General features: G+C 38.6%; 1 protein-coding gene and 1 non-coding gene across 19 annotated transcripts in view; both read right to left on the reverse strand.

The window, feature by feature from the left end:
* The window catches only part of TCF4 (transcription factor 4), a 388,575-nt gene that overhangs the window by 303,734 nt on the left and 67,636 nt on the right, over window positions 1-17,205 (reverse strand). The window lies entirely within an intron of this gene.
* LOC133237885 (U6 spliceosomal RNA) lies at window positions 830-936 on the reverse strand. The gene has a single exon (XR_009733395.1). It is a non-coding gene; the product is annotated as a U6 spliceosomal RNA (small nuclear RNA).

Here is a 17,205-nt window from a genome sequence, read left to right on the forward strand (position 1 = left end):
ATTTGCTATTATTTTCTCCCATTCTGAAGGCTGTCTTTTCACCTTGCTAATAGTTTCCTTTGATGTGCAGAAGCTTTTAAGGTTAATTAGGTCCCATTTGTTTATTTTTGCTTTTATTTCCAATATTCTGGGAGGTGGGTCATAGAGGATCCTGCTGTGATGTATGTCGGAGAGTGTTTTGCCTATGTTCTCCTCTAGGAGTTTTATAGTTTCTGGTCTTACGTTTAGATCTTTAATCCATTTTGAGTTTATTTTTGTGTATGGTGTTAGAAAGTGGTCCAGTTTCATTCTTTTACAAGTGGTTGACCAGATTTCCCAGCACCACTTGTTAAAGAGGTTGTCTTTAATCCATTGTATATTCTTGCCTCCTTTGTCGAAGATAAGGTGTCCTTATGTGCGTGGATTTATCTCTGGGCTTTCTATTTTATTCCATTGATCAATATTTCTGTCTTTGTGCCAGTACCATACTGTCTTGATAACTGTGGCTTTGTAGTAGAGCCTGAAGTCAGGTAGGTTGATTCCTCCAGTTCCATTCTTCTTTCTCAAGATTGCTTTGGCTATTCGAGGTTTTTTGTATTTCCATACAAATTGTGAAATTATTTGTTCTAGCTCTGTGAAGAATACTGTTGGTAGCTTGATAGGGATTGCGTTGAATCTATAAATTGCTTTGGGTAGTATACTCATTTTCACTATATTGATTCTTCCAATCCATGAACATGGTATATTTCTCCATCTATTAGTGTCCTCTTTGATTTCTTTCACCAGTGTTTTATAGTTTTCTATATATAGGTCTTTAGTTTCTTTAGGTAGATATATTCCTAAGTATTTTAAAAATATGGAACGCTTCACGAATTTGCGTGTCATCCTTGCGCAGGGGCCATGCTAATCTTCTCTGTATCGTTCCAATTTTAGTATATGTGCTGCCGAAGCGAGCACTGTTTTATCAGTTTCTTATGCAAAGTGATTCAGTTATATATGTATGTGTATATATTTTTTCAGATTCTTTTCCATTATATATTATTACAGGATATTGAATATAGTTTCCTGTATTATACAGAATCTCCTTGTTGTTTATCTATTTTATATAGAGTAGTTATGTATCTGTTAATCCCAAGCTCCTAATTCATCCCTCCTCCCTCTTTGCCCTTTAGTGACCATAAATTTGTTTTCTGTGTCTGGGATATTTTTGTTTTGTAAATAAGTTCACTTGTATCATTTTTTAGATTCCACATAAAGACAATATCATACAACATTTGTCTTTCTCTGAGTTACTTCACTTAGTGAAGATTATGATAATCTCTAGATCCAACCATTTGCTGCAAATGGCACTATTTCATTCTTTTACTGTGGTGAGTAATATTCCATTGTGTGTGTGTGTATACAGGTCACATCTTCTCTATCCATTCAGTTAGAACAAGTAGGTTACTTCCACATCTTATGCCAGGACTCCTAAAGAATTTATAAGAAATAACTTCAATGATCCTCACAACAATTCTATAAAATTATTACCACCTTAGCACAGATAAGGAAGCTGAGAAATGGCAACTAGAACAAGGACTTGATGGAGAACCAAGTTTCAAACCCAGGATACAGAGATCTGGTCCATGACCTTAGCCTCAATAGTGATATGAGAGCCACTTTCATCTAAAGGTTATTACAAAAATAAAAAATAAAACGCCTTTACATTGAAAGATAATTAGACCTGGATTCAGCTGGCCTGAGTTCAAGACCCGGCCATTCAGTACCTAAGCTCCAGAGAGACACTTGTCTGAGGAGCAGGGCTTTTCACCTGTGAAACAAGGACGTGAGGAGAGGCTAGAAAGCTTGTTCTTCCTGTTTTAAAGACTTCCGATCCCGAGGAGAAATCCTTAAACCTCAGTTAAAAACCAGATCATTTTTTTATCATTGTTCCAGATCTAGAAATACTGATCACTGGCAGCAGAAATCAGACAGTGGCAGTTTTCTCTCTGGTTCAATGACCCTCGGCCCATGTGACTGACATAAAATAGCACTTCCTCTCTCTGCTGAGAGATTAAACTACTTTCTAATAAGCGTAACGCCAACAAACCCAGGAGGAGCTGTGACTGTAACTTTCCATTCCCAGGTAAAATCAGACATTTGGGATGGAAAAGAAAAAAAAAAAAATTCAGGAATCCTCTGACCAACTTTCTGATTACCACTTTTTATTTCCAGAAGATGAAGGCAAGTGTACAGTGGACAAACATCCAGCGATACTAATGCACACAATTAAAATGCTCCCCACCACACACACCCATCCACACACACGCTATACAAAGACATTTCCACAGGCATGTCTGCACTCAAAATTATTCTACATGATTATCTTGTTTCCTTACCAAAGACTTAGGTACTTTTTCTGTGCTGTTCTGCTGCAAGTTAATAGGCAACTGCACACGTGGTTAAAACTATTTATATTTATTTTTTTGGCCACATCTCAAGACAAGTGGGATCTTCCCCGACCACAGATCGAACCTGTGCCGAAACACAGAATCTTAACCAGTGGACCACCAGGGTCCAGAAGGGAGTTTCTTTATACACGCCAGGCAACAACAATGGTGGCAACCACAAACGTAAGCACTGAATTCCAGCCCAAGCAGAAACACTGGTGGATGGAGGCGGAGGCAGGCAGGAGATCTGGGGTGCACTATGTTGGGGGTGACCTATTCAGTAATGGACTGGGCTCAAGGGTTAGGGCGGATGAGCCTCTCCAGCCCCTAAAAGTTATCCAGCCTGAGCTCAGCCTACTGATGGAGGAACTGACCCACATGACTCAGAAATGACTAAAACAAAGAGAAAACACCGATGCAAACTTGTGGCCGAGAAAGTTCCCCCTTCAAGCTGATGTTCACCTGGAGCAAAAGACCCGTGGGGCTCAGAGGGGTCTCCTGACCAGCAGCAATGGAACAAGGTGGGCGGAGGACTGTACCCCCAACACACAATACACCCCCAAACCTTCTTCCATTCCCCTAACAAATGCCTCCCAATCCCCTTATTATCTGGCATGTTGAACTGCAAACTGATTTAAAGTAAAACTAAAAGCATCTTTAGCAAAAGGTCCTCCTCAGCTTGATCCGTAACACAGTCAAAGTCAAGTCAGCAGGCTTACTAAGTAAACCGTGTCTAGGACCCATCTCTCCCAACTCTTACAAGACTGCCATTCCTAAATCTTCCTAGCTAGAGCAGTTCCACTACCACCACTTCTGAGGATGACTTCTGAAAGTCAATATTTTGCTGGATTTTCCAATGTAATTATTATTTCCAATAATAACTAACTGCCCCCTTGTATCTTTCCTTTCTAAAGCTGCCAGTGCTAAGAGCTTGAAACTACTTTTGAGCTGTTACTATGAGCTAAACACTGTTCTAAATGCTTCATATGTATCAACTCATTCTCACCACTTTGTATTAACAGGTACTTGTATTATCCTGATTTTACAGAGAAATTATGTAAACTGTGTTTTTCCAAGTTTCAGGAAGCAAGTAGAAGAGCTGAGATTTAAGGCCAGAGTCCATGTTGGAAAGCCCACCTTTCCCAGCTTACATTTACTTTCCCTTCCATTCTAAAATGCCAGAAATCTCTATAGTAAATACTGTTGCTGTGCATACCCTTTTATTTCTGGGAACACTTAACAACAAACAGCCAGTAACAAAACTGCAATGCATGCTAGATGCAAGAAAAATGGCATTTCATAATCCCTATAAGAGATCTGCTTACTTCTAAAAAATGATGTGCTGACTTAAAAAAAAAAAAATCCAAACAAAATTTAAATTGCATTTTGATTAACTGTTAAAACACATGATCTGAAATAAAAGAGTAAATGGGCTTCCCAGGTGGCGCTAGTGGTACAGAACCTGCCTGCCAATGGAGGAGACCCAAGAGATACAGGTTTGATCCCTGAGTGGGCAAGAAACCCTAGAGGAGGGCATGGTAACCCACTCCAGTATTCTTGCCTGGAGAATCTCATGGACAAGAGGAATCTGTTGGGCTACAGTCCATAAGGTCGCACAGAGTCGGACACGACTGAAGCGACTCTGCATGCACACATGCAAAAGAGTAAACATTCTCTCAAAAATTGTAGGAAGACTCTGCATGTTATTAAATCTTAATATACTTTTTAAACAGGAAGACTATTCTGTTTCTGAGTTTGACAAATTGCTGACCTTAAATATTTCACACCAAAAATTAGATAAATTGAAATTAAAATATACATATATGTGTCTTATTTCTACAAGTACTCAAGTAACATTAAGAATGGTCTGTCAACTTACTATCCCCACAGATTATGGATTTGCTAAAGCAACATTACACATGGGGCACATTTTTAAGTCATATTACTGCAAGACTAAGATATCCAAAGTCTTGATATTATCTATCCTCTGCTAAAACTATAGCTACCTGAAAGCAAGCAAGAAAACAAACATACAAGTGTTAAAGACACACACATGCACACATGTGTAGACATGTGCCCGCGTCACCACCATAACACACCTGGTCCGAATGCTACTCCCACCACTAAGTTTTTTCAGCTTTGCCAGCACAGTGTGTGAAAGAAGCCCTCAGAATTATAAACCAAACTGAGGTTCTCCTTCAAACTGAAGAGCTGAGAGAATGACGACTCTTTGAAAACAGTTTAAAGGCATTTCAGGTCATCAGGGGCAAAATCTCAAACGGCTTCATGTGAATCTGAAAAGACTGCCCCCACATCCTCAGCCCCTTTGCAGTAGAACAATAGAGGGTTATCTCCAAGTCAATATCGTTCCTCAAATCCTGACTCAGGAGCACCTCTGGGCCCACAGGTACCATGTAAACCTGTCTCCCATAGGAATTCCTGTGAGTCAGACACTCCCGGGGTCTGAGTCAAAACAAAAGGAAAAGGAGGGGGGTCGAGAAAATCATAGGAAGTTAAAACATTGGGACTCCTGCCAGGGAAATTCCTTTGGTGATCAGACCCTATCTTTCCCCTGAAACATAACTTTGAAGGGTATGAAATAATAATTTTCTTTGGAATTTTTCATACATTACAATGACGGGGTGGGGGAGGGCGGTGGCGGGAATTTATCTAAAGCAATCATCCTAAGGAATAACAAGGAGAAATGAAAGCAAAACCAGACTTGAACCAACATGAGCCTTCCACTTTCTCACACTATTTTTCTCTTTCACGTTGTCTTCTTTAAATTTCTACTAGACAAAAGTCAAATCTCCTCTCAACGCACTGCCACTCAGTGAATAAGACTGACGGTAACCACACGTGACTCAGAGTTTAGAGGACAAAGTCATAACCTAAACTTCACATACAGCCCTCAGCTTGCCCCTCAGACTGAGTCACAACAGAAGACCAAAGAAGAGTTCCATCCCGGGATTTCTCTGTATAGAGAAAGTTACGACACTCAGGCATTTTGACAGACACAACCAAAAAAAAAGTTAGAGCTTAAAGAAAGCTGTAATACTTAAAATATTTCCCATTACTTTCTCATGTATAGGTGTAAAATGACAGAGATTTTTAAAACGTTTCAAAGCACTACATGAATTTCTTGTTCTAAACCAGGCATTTCACACTGCAAATCTTTCCAACTGGCCTCAGACCTAAATGTCCAGTGAGTCAACTTTTAAGATCATTCAGAAGTCACTAGATCCAGCTTTTTAACTGCAAACTAGGCTTTCAACATAAAGTTACATAAATATTTACCTCCCTTTTCCTTTACCACATGAATAAGAAGTAATAAACTTCCCTAACATAGCCAATGATTAAAACTCTAAAATACACTTTGAAAACTCCTGAACTAAGATATCCATGTAACGGGTCTGTCTTTTAAGCAGACTTTTCTGTCACTCCTCTTGGCTTCGTGGAAACAGAGCACGAGTTAATGGTGATGGCAGATTTTCATTTATTTGTATATATCAGTCAGTAGAAAGGAAAATGATATTGGCTGTGTGTTTATAAGCAACATTAGAAATTTGAACAATAGCAGACCCTTACTGAAACAAAAATAAAATATGAGTCAACAAGATTCTTGCCAAACAGAGGTCTCAGGACAGCCTTGTTCAGTCTTCTGGGAATCCCACTCCAATAAGCACAATAAAAGCAGGACGTGCCTCATTTCCTTCAACCACTCAACATGCCTCTCTTGGAGATGTTTGTAAATTTCCTTCCTCTACGCATCAAGCTGGCAAACTGTCGTCATTTCTTTGGGGTAATAATATCCTGTTGATGTCTGGGTAGATCTGTTTTTGAGTGTTTCCTCCACACAACACATATACTTTGAATATTATTTTTCAACACAAAGCAGTAAATTGTTTTTCAACATATTTGAACATAGTTCAGCAAGGTATGATTTGATTCAAAGTAACGAAGGGCAGGGATTTTAATAAACTGCTAGTTTTTCTTTGGGATTTACAACGTAGATTTAGGTAATAAAGTAACTCCAACAGTAAAAAGCCATTCTCCGTTTTCTTCTGAAACGGAAAATATTTACCTATGCTAGTTTATTAATGTAAATGTTTTCATTCAGTGCCTATGCTGGAGTTTGGAAATTTCACGCAGCAAAAGAGCAGCCTTACCACTAAAAATCTCACTTATGAAAGTGGCGACTTTTATTTTACTGCATATACAAATTGCATTAGGCACTTTTAAAACAAAGTTCTAAACGCATTCCAGAAGAAGGTTAAATACACTATAAATTCAAATACAATGAGGGCTTTAAAACTTTTACCTAAATAAATGATTTTTTTCAAAATTTAAAAATGTAGACCTGAGAGTGTATTTCTTAGACAAATAATTTTTACCTAAATAATTCCAGACAGAATTACATTTCTCAACAAAGTTATATGATGTAAAGGGAGAAAATTATACAGAGAGACGGCTTTGAAAAATAATACTCAAAAAATAAACTAAGACTAACTCTTCAACTAACATAATTTGCACTTAGGCAGACATTCTGGTTCCAAAGACAGCAAAAGCTGATTTATGAAATACTATAAGTAACTGATACTGTGCAAAGCATTAGATACTAAGCTAAATTAAATGGCATGTACCATTCACTGCAATTCCCGATAACACCTTATTTAGCACATGAAATAAGAATCATGAACATGAAAAATGTCCAATGTCATTAATAATCCAGGAAATACCAATTTTAAAAAGAACACAATCAGATACCATTTTCAGCTACCAAATTAATAAGATAAAAATAATGTGAATTGGCACAGCCTATGGACAGCAATTTGGCAAGATACATAAAGAGCCTTTCACCTAATAATTCCCTAGGAAACTATCCTAATAATATCTCTGCAAATGAGGACAAGTATTTATATATAAGGATGTTCAAGACAGTGGTCAACAATAGAAAACTGTTTAAATAAATTATGGAAAACTCATATGATGGAATATTATGCTGCCTTTAAAAGACTGCGCTCTCAAAAGTGTTGAAGGACACTGAAAAATGCTCATGGTAGTATGGTAAAAGAACCTAAAAAAAGTGGATATATGTATTTTTATAAGACACTCACTCTGATGTATATGTGAAACTAACCCAACATTGTAAATCAATTATACCCCAATAAAAATTTTTAAAAAAGAAAATGCTCATGATAAAATGCTAAGTTAAAAAGAAATACACAAATTTCACTGTAAGTTTCTAAAAACTAAGAAAGACTAGAATCTTCAAAATAATAGCATTATCTATCTCCACAATGAGGATATATTTTTAACAAGAAGACACTAAATAAAGTGTATATATGTACACATCTGTGTATACATGTATATATACAGTCCCTAACTTCAAGATCCTCATAATCTATTACTCAAATTCAAGCTGGGTTGGAGAGTGTAATACACAGGTGATTCAGAAACGGCAGAAAGTTGGCAACTGTCAAAGTTGCACAAGGCATACGTGAGCGATATTCTACTACTGTGTCTGTGTCTACTACTACTACATGTTTACAATTTCTTCAAATAATTTCAAAATAATAATTTTAGTAATAATTAAAAGGCATGGAGGGGCTTTCTTGGAGGTCCAGTGGTTAAGAATTCACCCTCCCATGCTGGGGGTATGTATGGGTTCAATTGCTGCCTTGGAAGCGAAGATCCCACATGCCTCAAGGCCAAAAAACCAGAATATAAACAACAGAAGCAATGTTGCAACAAATTCCACAAAAAGACTTAAAAAAAAATTGTTGTTCAGTCGCTAAGTCATGTCCACATCAAAAATAAAAATAAAATAAAAAGCATGAAATAGGTAATGTGTCCTGAGATGTAGATTAATAAATAATATAAAAGTTCAGAGATGTGAAAAATCATGTCTGGAGGAGGTACTGGCAAATCTTTGAACAACTAAGATTCAGTAGATAAACTAGGTGCTTGAGGGTAGCAGTGAGTGTAAGGAGCAGAGCTGTAGTCGGGAAAGTCCAGTGGCCTTGAGCACCAGGCCAATGAGTATCCAGTACTCATGGAACCTAACTGCTGCTCTCAAGGTGGATAAAACCCCCATAGAGGGTAAGAAAGCATCACCTCCTGGATCAGCTAGACTGTGACTCCCCCAGGGACTCAGCATTCTGCATATACAAATGTTCACCTGCCATGAAGGGCATAAGGAAGCATCACTGACTAGTGCAGACTGCTGGCTCCACCCTTGCTCACTGAAGTAAAACTGTTCCTTTTACTGGTAGGTGATTCCTGGGGCATTCCCATGGGTTCTTTATTCTCACTGGACAAAACCTCTCTGAGATCTAGGCATGATGAAGGACAGAAGACAAAGAGCTCATTTTTCAAATACTGTACTCATGTTTTAACCTCCCCAGTTCTCAGCCTTTTTTTTTTAACATCAATAGCCCATCTCCATATAAATATCCAGTTTTGCAACACTTTAGGCACCACAATGCCTATGTGAATGAGCCAGAATTTGCATTACCAGATAGTGAAAGAATCTAGTTTCCTAACCAATATTTATTTTGGGAAAAAAAATTTTTTTTGATGCACATGGCTTCTTTTAATTTCTTCCATAAATATCTAACTACTCTCAAAGCCAGCATTTAGACTACAAATGCACCCTTCAGTTTGTGAACGAAAATCTGCAGAACTTCCAACAATAAATTTGGAAAATCTGATAAGCTATAATGGCTATCAGATATGATTCTGCTTTCTCCTGTTAGAAAAAGCTACTTGCTCCTGAAGTAACACTTCAAAACACAAATATTTTTAAAAAATTTGAAAACAAATTCACACATTTGGTAATTCTCTCTCTTCCTTATATAACATTCCCGAAAATCATTCTGTTGTCTTTGAAACCATGTATGTGTGAAAGTTTGAGGCCAGGCAGCCAATATTACTGGTAGCCCGTTAATGCTAATTGAGTTAACGTAAACATGTAAATCCCCTTTTACAGATGCCTGGCTTTTCCTTTATCCAAAACCAAACTCTAATCTACAAAGATAAGTAAGATTTATGTTCTTGATTTGCTTTGCATGTAAATTCTTTCACATAGATAAGCTCTTGATATGTATTCCTCTTCTGAAAGATCAAAGATCATTCTTCAAACACCAGGTTTCTCCCCTATCTTCCATCTCTCCCACAGTTCTACTGTATCTTTCCCCCTTTGCTAATCCTCCCTGAATGGTACCAAATTAGTGAATACAGACATTCTTCATAACGATTTTGATGACCTCCTGTGATGACAATGCAGCAACAGGAGCATCATGGCACCGTGCTTACTTCCTGATTACTGAACACGTGTCTGGAAAGAGACACATGCATGCCCAGAGCAATCACACACACCACACACTGGTCAGTACTCTCCACGGCCAATGAGGAGACCTGAAGATTCTTCTAGTGGAGATGAGAAAATGATGACACGTAATCCAAATAAATCATTAAACAGAAAACATTTAAAGAAATCTATAGTTGCTAATAACTCACTCAAAAACTGATTCTCATAAGGTCCATGACAAAGAAAGCCTCTACTAGGGGGAATTCTGGTCCAAGCAGCCTTAAGACTGAATTTTTAACAAATAGTCTTTGGTAAGTGAAAATCAGCAAATGAACAAAAGCAGGGGGGGTGGCAGGCAGGGACATGATTTTGTAGAAAGATAAATGTAAAAATATGCTGATACACAAAGCAATAGATGTATATTATTAACTTTTTATTTACAGAATTTGTAAAACAGCAAAATTTGTACATATTATTATAATTCACATATATCTGCTATATGCATAGTACATATGTAATATAAGATTTATTACTATTATTAACCTATAACACTAAATAAATATTAATTATGGGCTAGGCACAATGTTAATCGATCATTGAACATGCTCATTTGATCCCTTCTTTCTTACGTCGCTCAGTAGTATGCAACTCTATATAATTCTTTGCTATATGTTACCAAAAATACTGTGTTTTTAAGGATGAGAATAGCCTCGTGTGCTTAGTCGCTCAGTCGTGTTCAACTCTTGGCGACCCACGGGCAGTAGCCCACCAGGCTCCTCTGTCCATGGGCTTCTCTAGGCAAGAATACTGAAGTGAGTTGCCATTTACTTCTCCAGGGATCTTCCCAACCCAGGGATGGAACCCAGGTCTCCTACATTCCAGGCAGATTCTCTACCATCTGAGCCACCAGGGAAGAACAGACCTAACAAGATTTTAAAAATCTGTATACACCTAGAGGCAGACTGTAAGCCCCACAAAGACAGTTATCTGTTTGACCCTGTATCACCAATGCTTAATGTGAAGAACAGCAACTAATAAGAATGGCACCCCACTCCAGTACTCTTGCCTGGAAAATCCCAGGGACGGAGGAGCCTGGTGGGCTGAAGTCCATGGGGTCGCTACGAGTCGGACACGACTGAACGACTTCGCTTTCACTTTTCACTTTCATGCACTGGAGAAGGAAATGGCAACCCACTCCAGTGTTCTTGCCTGGAGAATCCCAGGAACAGGGGGAGCCTGGTGGGCTGCTGTCTATGGGGTCGCACACAGTCGGACACGACTCAAGCGACTTAGCAGCAGCAGCAAAAGGATCTACAAGCAAGAAGATGGGAAGGGAAAAGTGAGACTGTCTTTCTCCCAGGTAGGAGGACAACACTGAGCATAAAACTCATGGAAAGACATGCTCCAGACCCTCAAATAAACCACAGTTCCATCAGTAATACAAAGCCCCTCAGCAGGTGTGATAATGATTAGGACAACACATGCCCCAGAGGACAAGAGGATACACTGGAAAAGCATCCAAATTCATCTTGAATGTTAAGAAAATCTCCCCAGAAGAAGTGGACCTCGGGTGCGTTTTGAAAAGATAGGAGATACAAAGGCTGTGGTCCAGAGTCCAAGGCTTTGACGAGGTCAAGTGGTCAAGAGCGTAAAAGGATGTCGATTTGACCTGGCACTGCAACTTGACCTGGCACTGCAACTTTCGTGTAGAGTTTGGGGAGAGTGTTGGGGGAAAAGCCAGATCATAGTACATTATGTAGAGAATGTGATGGGAGAAAATTTGGTTGTATAAAGGACAAAATAATGACGGAGGCTTAGTGTCAAAACTTGGTGTGTGTTTAAAGACAAAGATATGAGCATATTTGAATTCTTAAGAGCCAGGATAGAGAAGAAGCTTGGTGATTTAGACTATTATATATAAAACAGATAACCAACAAGGACCTAGTGGGAACTATACTCAAGGAACTACATCAATATTCTGTAATAACATGTTGGGGAATAGAATGTTTTATATATATGTATGTATAACTGAATCAGTGTGCTATACTCCTAAAGTAACACGATACTGTAAAACAACTATATGTCAATTAAAAAATATTTTTTGCTAAAAAAAAAAAAATGAAAAAAGGAAGTCTGGTGACTCAGGAGAAAAAGGGAGGAAGATTCATAGGGAACATACCATTCTCCCAGGAAGTAGAAGGATGAAGAAAACAGACGAAACTAGCAAATTGGGCTTGATGATGAAAAAGTCCTGTGGCTTTAAGAGAAATATCCATACAATAGTAGGGTGGGTGGGTGTGTGTGTGTGAACAAAGACAAATTTCACAAGTATAACAGCTGAAATTCAGTAATGGCTATGGAGGCAGGGTTGTGCATGGAAAAGGCTGTGGACTGTGAGGCAGGGTGAGAAGGGCTTCTCTGTTTTCTAGTTCTGTTAGCTTAAGCCATCATTTGATTTCAGCCTCAGTGTTCCTGGCTGTTAAATGGGGCTGACAAAGTCCACTTGAAGTCTTTCGCTTAATAACATGTCCCAAAGCACAGAAACTGGTTCACAAAAAAAACTCACTAAATGTTAGCTTAATGTTATCTAAATCTAAAACAATACACTGTCGCTTAATGGGAAAAAAAAATGGTTTAAAATCAAAGTGAAAAAAGAGACATTTCCCTTTGGCTGAAGCCAACCAGAAAACTAAGAGAAAGAAAGGAGCAGGTTAGGCAATCAGTGGTCGGAGGTGAGCCCCTTGGAGCAGAGAGCAGGATGGAGGAAGCTGAGGAGCAGACGGGGAGAAACCAAATAGGGAAGAGTGATGCGGAATGCACGTGTCAGCACACTGGCAGAGAACAAAATCTGATTCGGTAATGCTGTTGTTGTTCAGTCGCTCAGCCGTGTCCGACTCTTTGCAACCCCAAGGACTGCAGCACGCCAGGCTTCCCTGTCCTTCACTATATCCCTGATGTAAAAAGTGTTTAACAATCCTTGGAGGACTTTTTACTGTAAATCTAAGTTCATAAAATTTGAGAGAATAAAATTCAGGGTCCCAACTTTTAGATTTATTTTGAGTTTTCTCATAATTATTCAACATTTTAATAAATAGAAATGTCACCATAACTTCTTGAAAATGAACATTTAGTTCCCTGTATTATTACATATATACATGTATATACAGGCTTCCCTGGTGGCTCAGTAGTAAAGAACCTACCTGCAGTGCAAGAGACACGAGAGACGCAGGTTCAATCCCTGGGTCAGGAAAATCCCCTGGAGGAGGAATTGGCAACCCACTTCAGTATTCTTGCTGGGAAATCCCATGGACAGAGGAGTCTGGCGGGCTACAGTCCATGCGGTCACCAAGAATCAGACACGACTGAGCAACTGAGCACACACATAGGCAAACATATTTATACAAGGAAAAAGAGGGATTCAACCTAAACTCACCACACTGTTACCAGAAGGGTACTAGTCGGAGCTCTAACAACATTGTGGGGTCAGGGGAAATGGTAGGGACAAAACAAGAGATTATAAGAATCAATTACATTAGCTACATTAGCAACAACCTCAGATTTTCAGCAAGATCTTGAATCTTTTTTTTTTTTTTTAAGATCTTCAATCTTGAAAAATTAAGACATGTTCTAAGAGAACATGTCTGAGAAATCACTACTCCAACTGTCTCAATTACCTTAGCTTTATCTTTCAAATCAGGGGATTTGATATCATCTCTGAGGTACTTTAGCAAATTTGAGAAATGTAAAAACAATTATTAAGTCAGAGCCAAAAAAAAACCCAACAACTTATAAATTTATAATACAAAGCACTGACTAGCCCTAAGGCATAACGGTGCCACTGTATCCAGTTTCCATTTATCTGCTGAACTGAGACACTCTAGGGCTTTGGTATTCTTCCTGGACTTTTCTGGCTCAGAACACATGTATATCTCCTCTACAGTTAAGTAGCAGCAATCCCCCTGATGACATAAATAAAGAACCTGAGAAGATCTAGATAGGTGTCATTTCCCAACTACTAAAGCAAAGTGTTTAAAATATGCTACAGGAATATAAGGGATGCGCTGCAGTGACTAAATAATTCTGAAAAGCAGGAAATTAAGGGCTTCATATTCTTCTTCTCTCCTTCACCAGGGGATCAAACATTCCCTTTAGTGCTCCTAAGAATCTTCTGATCCCTCCATCTTCCCCTCTCCTAAAGAGCCTTCCCAACACACACACACACACACACACACACGCACACACACACGCGCGCGCACATGTTTTCCTACAGATTCTCTAGCCAATGTAAGTAAGGGCGCTGCTATCCTAGGAATGTCTCCAGGGTTCACCAGACCCTGTCAAACTCTGACCTTCAGAAAATCAAATCATTATTCCTATCTAATCAGCCCAGTGTGGATAAAGTGCTGTAACATACAGCCTGTCTATACAAGCACTGAGTCACTTAAATAAAAAGCAATATGTTTCGCTTCTTCAGCTATATAAATATAGACTTGTATATATAAAAACAAGCATCATCCCACATCCACATATATATGGCATGGGCATGTGAGAAGGATCGATGATGTTTATAAATGTCTATATGTATTTATATAGAGATATACATAGGCTCCCAAGCAAAATGTTCCTTGTTTTTAAATTCTCTGATTTTGGTTGGTAACAGTTATTTCTTGTTAACCACATAGTAAATATGAGACTATCACATTCTGTAAACCATGAAAGGCTGATTGAGTTACATTTTCCCCCCCTGCAAATCATATTCTGTGAATTTATAAAGGGAGACACAAGTTTTGAACAGAGACACACTGCTTTAGTTTTAAGTAAAGAATTGGTTAAAGAAAATCTGATCATACAGAAAAAGCAACAGGGAGGTTCCCTGGTGCCTCAGCGGTAAAGAATCCGCTCGACAATGAAGGAGACACAGGTTCCATCTCCAGGTCAGGAAGATCCTCTGGAGAAGGAAAGGGCAACCCACTCTTGCCTGGAAAGTCCCATGGACGGAGGCGCCTGGAGGGCTACAGTCCACAGTCACAAAAGAGTCGGACACAACTTAGTGACTAAATAACAACTGTTAAGAACAGTAAAAGAAGCAAGCCTGCCATTTATTAGATCCAAAATCAAACATAATTTTTGGAGATTGCTCTGAGTTGTATTCCTATTACTAATTAACCAAAAAATTCATGTAAAAAAGATTTCACTCTGAAATCACTGTTCTCCTTAAGCGACTATAGAGTTGTGGCATTTCTTCATTCAGTCTGTCCTTCATAATCCCAAGTCTAATAATCCAGTTTGGGAAATATCTAGGCTTTGGTATCCTTTTCTTTGCTCACATTTCTTCTCTGGCTTCTGCACTATCTCACAGCGACAAGGCAGAGAGGGTCAGAAAAACTGGTGACATTTCTACCAGTCAGCCTTGCTCTGAACTAGGAATTCTGCAAGCAAGTTTCTTTGGAGAAATTGAAACAGCTGGTTAACAATTTTCCCCATGAAACAAAAATAAATGGAATGATCATTTCCTAACAATAGGGTATAACGTCATGCAGAAATTATGACAAATCAGATTCAAGCAGGAGAGGGAATATTTTTAGTATGGAAATAACTTTCTTGAAACAGTTACAGTAATAAAGAAATAATGAACTTAACTCATTACCTTAAAAGCATGTTATGTAAATGTTATCTCTCAACTTCTAGTAAAGAATAACACTTTGATTTACATTTCGTGCACTGCAATGACCTTAAATATAGCTGCCAATAAGCCTCTTTACTGCTTTGCCCGACATCAAGAGCAAACAGCACATGTTAAGTCAAATTTCGTAACATAATACATCCTTTTCTCCCACGTGTCTTCTTCTCCAAGAAAATCACACCAGGACCACATGCTTGCTCTCATCTGTACTTTATCTGTCCAGCCTCCCCACTGAAAGTTCAGTGATGAAGGCCATGTGCCTTTTGCTAAGCCATCCACCACTGCCCCCATAGATATAGGTTATTTGAAGAACTCTCTTGCCCTTTATTGTCACACAATAAAGTGTAACATTCATAGCACTTATGAGACACAATAAGGTTTAGGACAATAAACATGGAGATAGAAAATTTTTTTAGAAAAGATAAGAGGCATCAAGAGATTGTCATCTTCCAAAGTCGTCTTTTTATAGGAAGTTTCTAGAAGGCTAACTAGTGGATGCCTGCTGCCTTCCTGAACCAACACTTATCTGCAGTTCTCTGGTGTAGACTGAAGAGGCACACGAGAACAGCCAAGTGAACACGGCACACCGCCAGGGCTGACAGCAAAGGGACAAGGTCGGGTTTAGAGCCTAGACGTGCAGAGGACGAGCAGAGAGGAGAGGGCATCAGCAGGCTGATTTCAGGACCGCAGGAAGACACCTAGACCTGCAAACGGCGGAGTCAAGTCAGCGTGACGACATCAGGAACAGGAAGGGCTGAGTCCCTTCTTCCTCTACTACCGTCCCCGTCTTCCTCCAGCGCCTCTCACTGGCAGAAGCTGATGTGAACAAACAGCTGGAAAAGAATCAGTGCGTTCCCTATCTGTCCAGTGGTTAAGACTTCTCCCTCCAATGCAGGGTGTACAGGTTCCATCCCCGGTCAGGAAACTAAGATACCACATGCCTCCTGGCAAAAAAAACCCCAAAGATAAAACAGAAGCAATATTGTAACAAAATCAATAAAGACTTTAACAATGATCCACATTAAAAAAAAAAAAAAAGAATCAGTGTCGTTTGCCCCAGCATCAAAAGAATTATAGAGGGTAGCTAGGTTTAGAGTTTGCTAAAGTCCAATCTATGTTTTTTTAAAAATGTGTCATGAGGGCAAAAAAAAATCTACAGATTAAAATATAAGTAGATAAGCTCTCATGATTCACAGCAAAATCAGACTTTGAAAATCATTTCACTCTACAAAAGCTATAAGTAAATTTTAGAAAATATTACCTTTGACGGTTATATAAAATAGAGTAGCTATTAGGTATAAAATAGATGCTAAGACAAAGGATTCAGGAAGTATGTATTAATAAAAGTAGATAAGAAACACCATAAGAAAAGTAAAGAGGTGCTGATAAAATTAATATCTGCACAGAATGGTAGAAAATATGTCAGTACGTAGATGACAAATTTGAAAAGTTCTCTTAGAAAAGAAAGGAAAAGAATGAAGAGATCATAATATTGAAAGAAGGAGTAATGAAGATCAGAGATGGAAATATAACCTATAATGAACACACAGCCATCATGAATCATTAAGCATGAAGACGACAAACATCATTTTGGTGGAAGGATTTAATACATCTTTCCAGGGCCACAAGGGACCCAGTCAAGTAAAAACAAGATTTAAATTAAAACACACTACAGAGAATGTCTCATTTTCAAATATGCACTGAAAAATTCACAAAATCATCATTTATTAAGACACAAAAGAATGTAGTAAATTTTAAGGAGCAGAAATTATACCATATCTTTCCTGATCAAACTGAAATAA

The sequence above is a fragment of the Bos javanicus genome, chromosome 24 (assembly GCF_032452875.1).
Source record: "Bos javanicus breed banteng chromosome 24, ARS-OSU_banteng_1.0, whole genome shotgun sequence".
Lineage (NCBI taxonomy): Eukaryota > Metazoa > Chordata > Mammalia > Artiodactyla > Bovidae > Bos > Bos javanicus.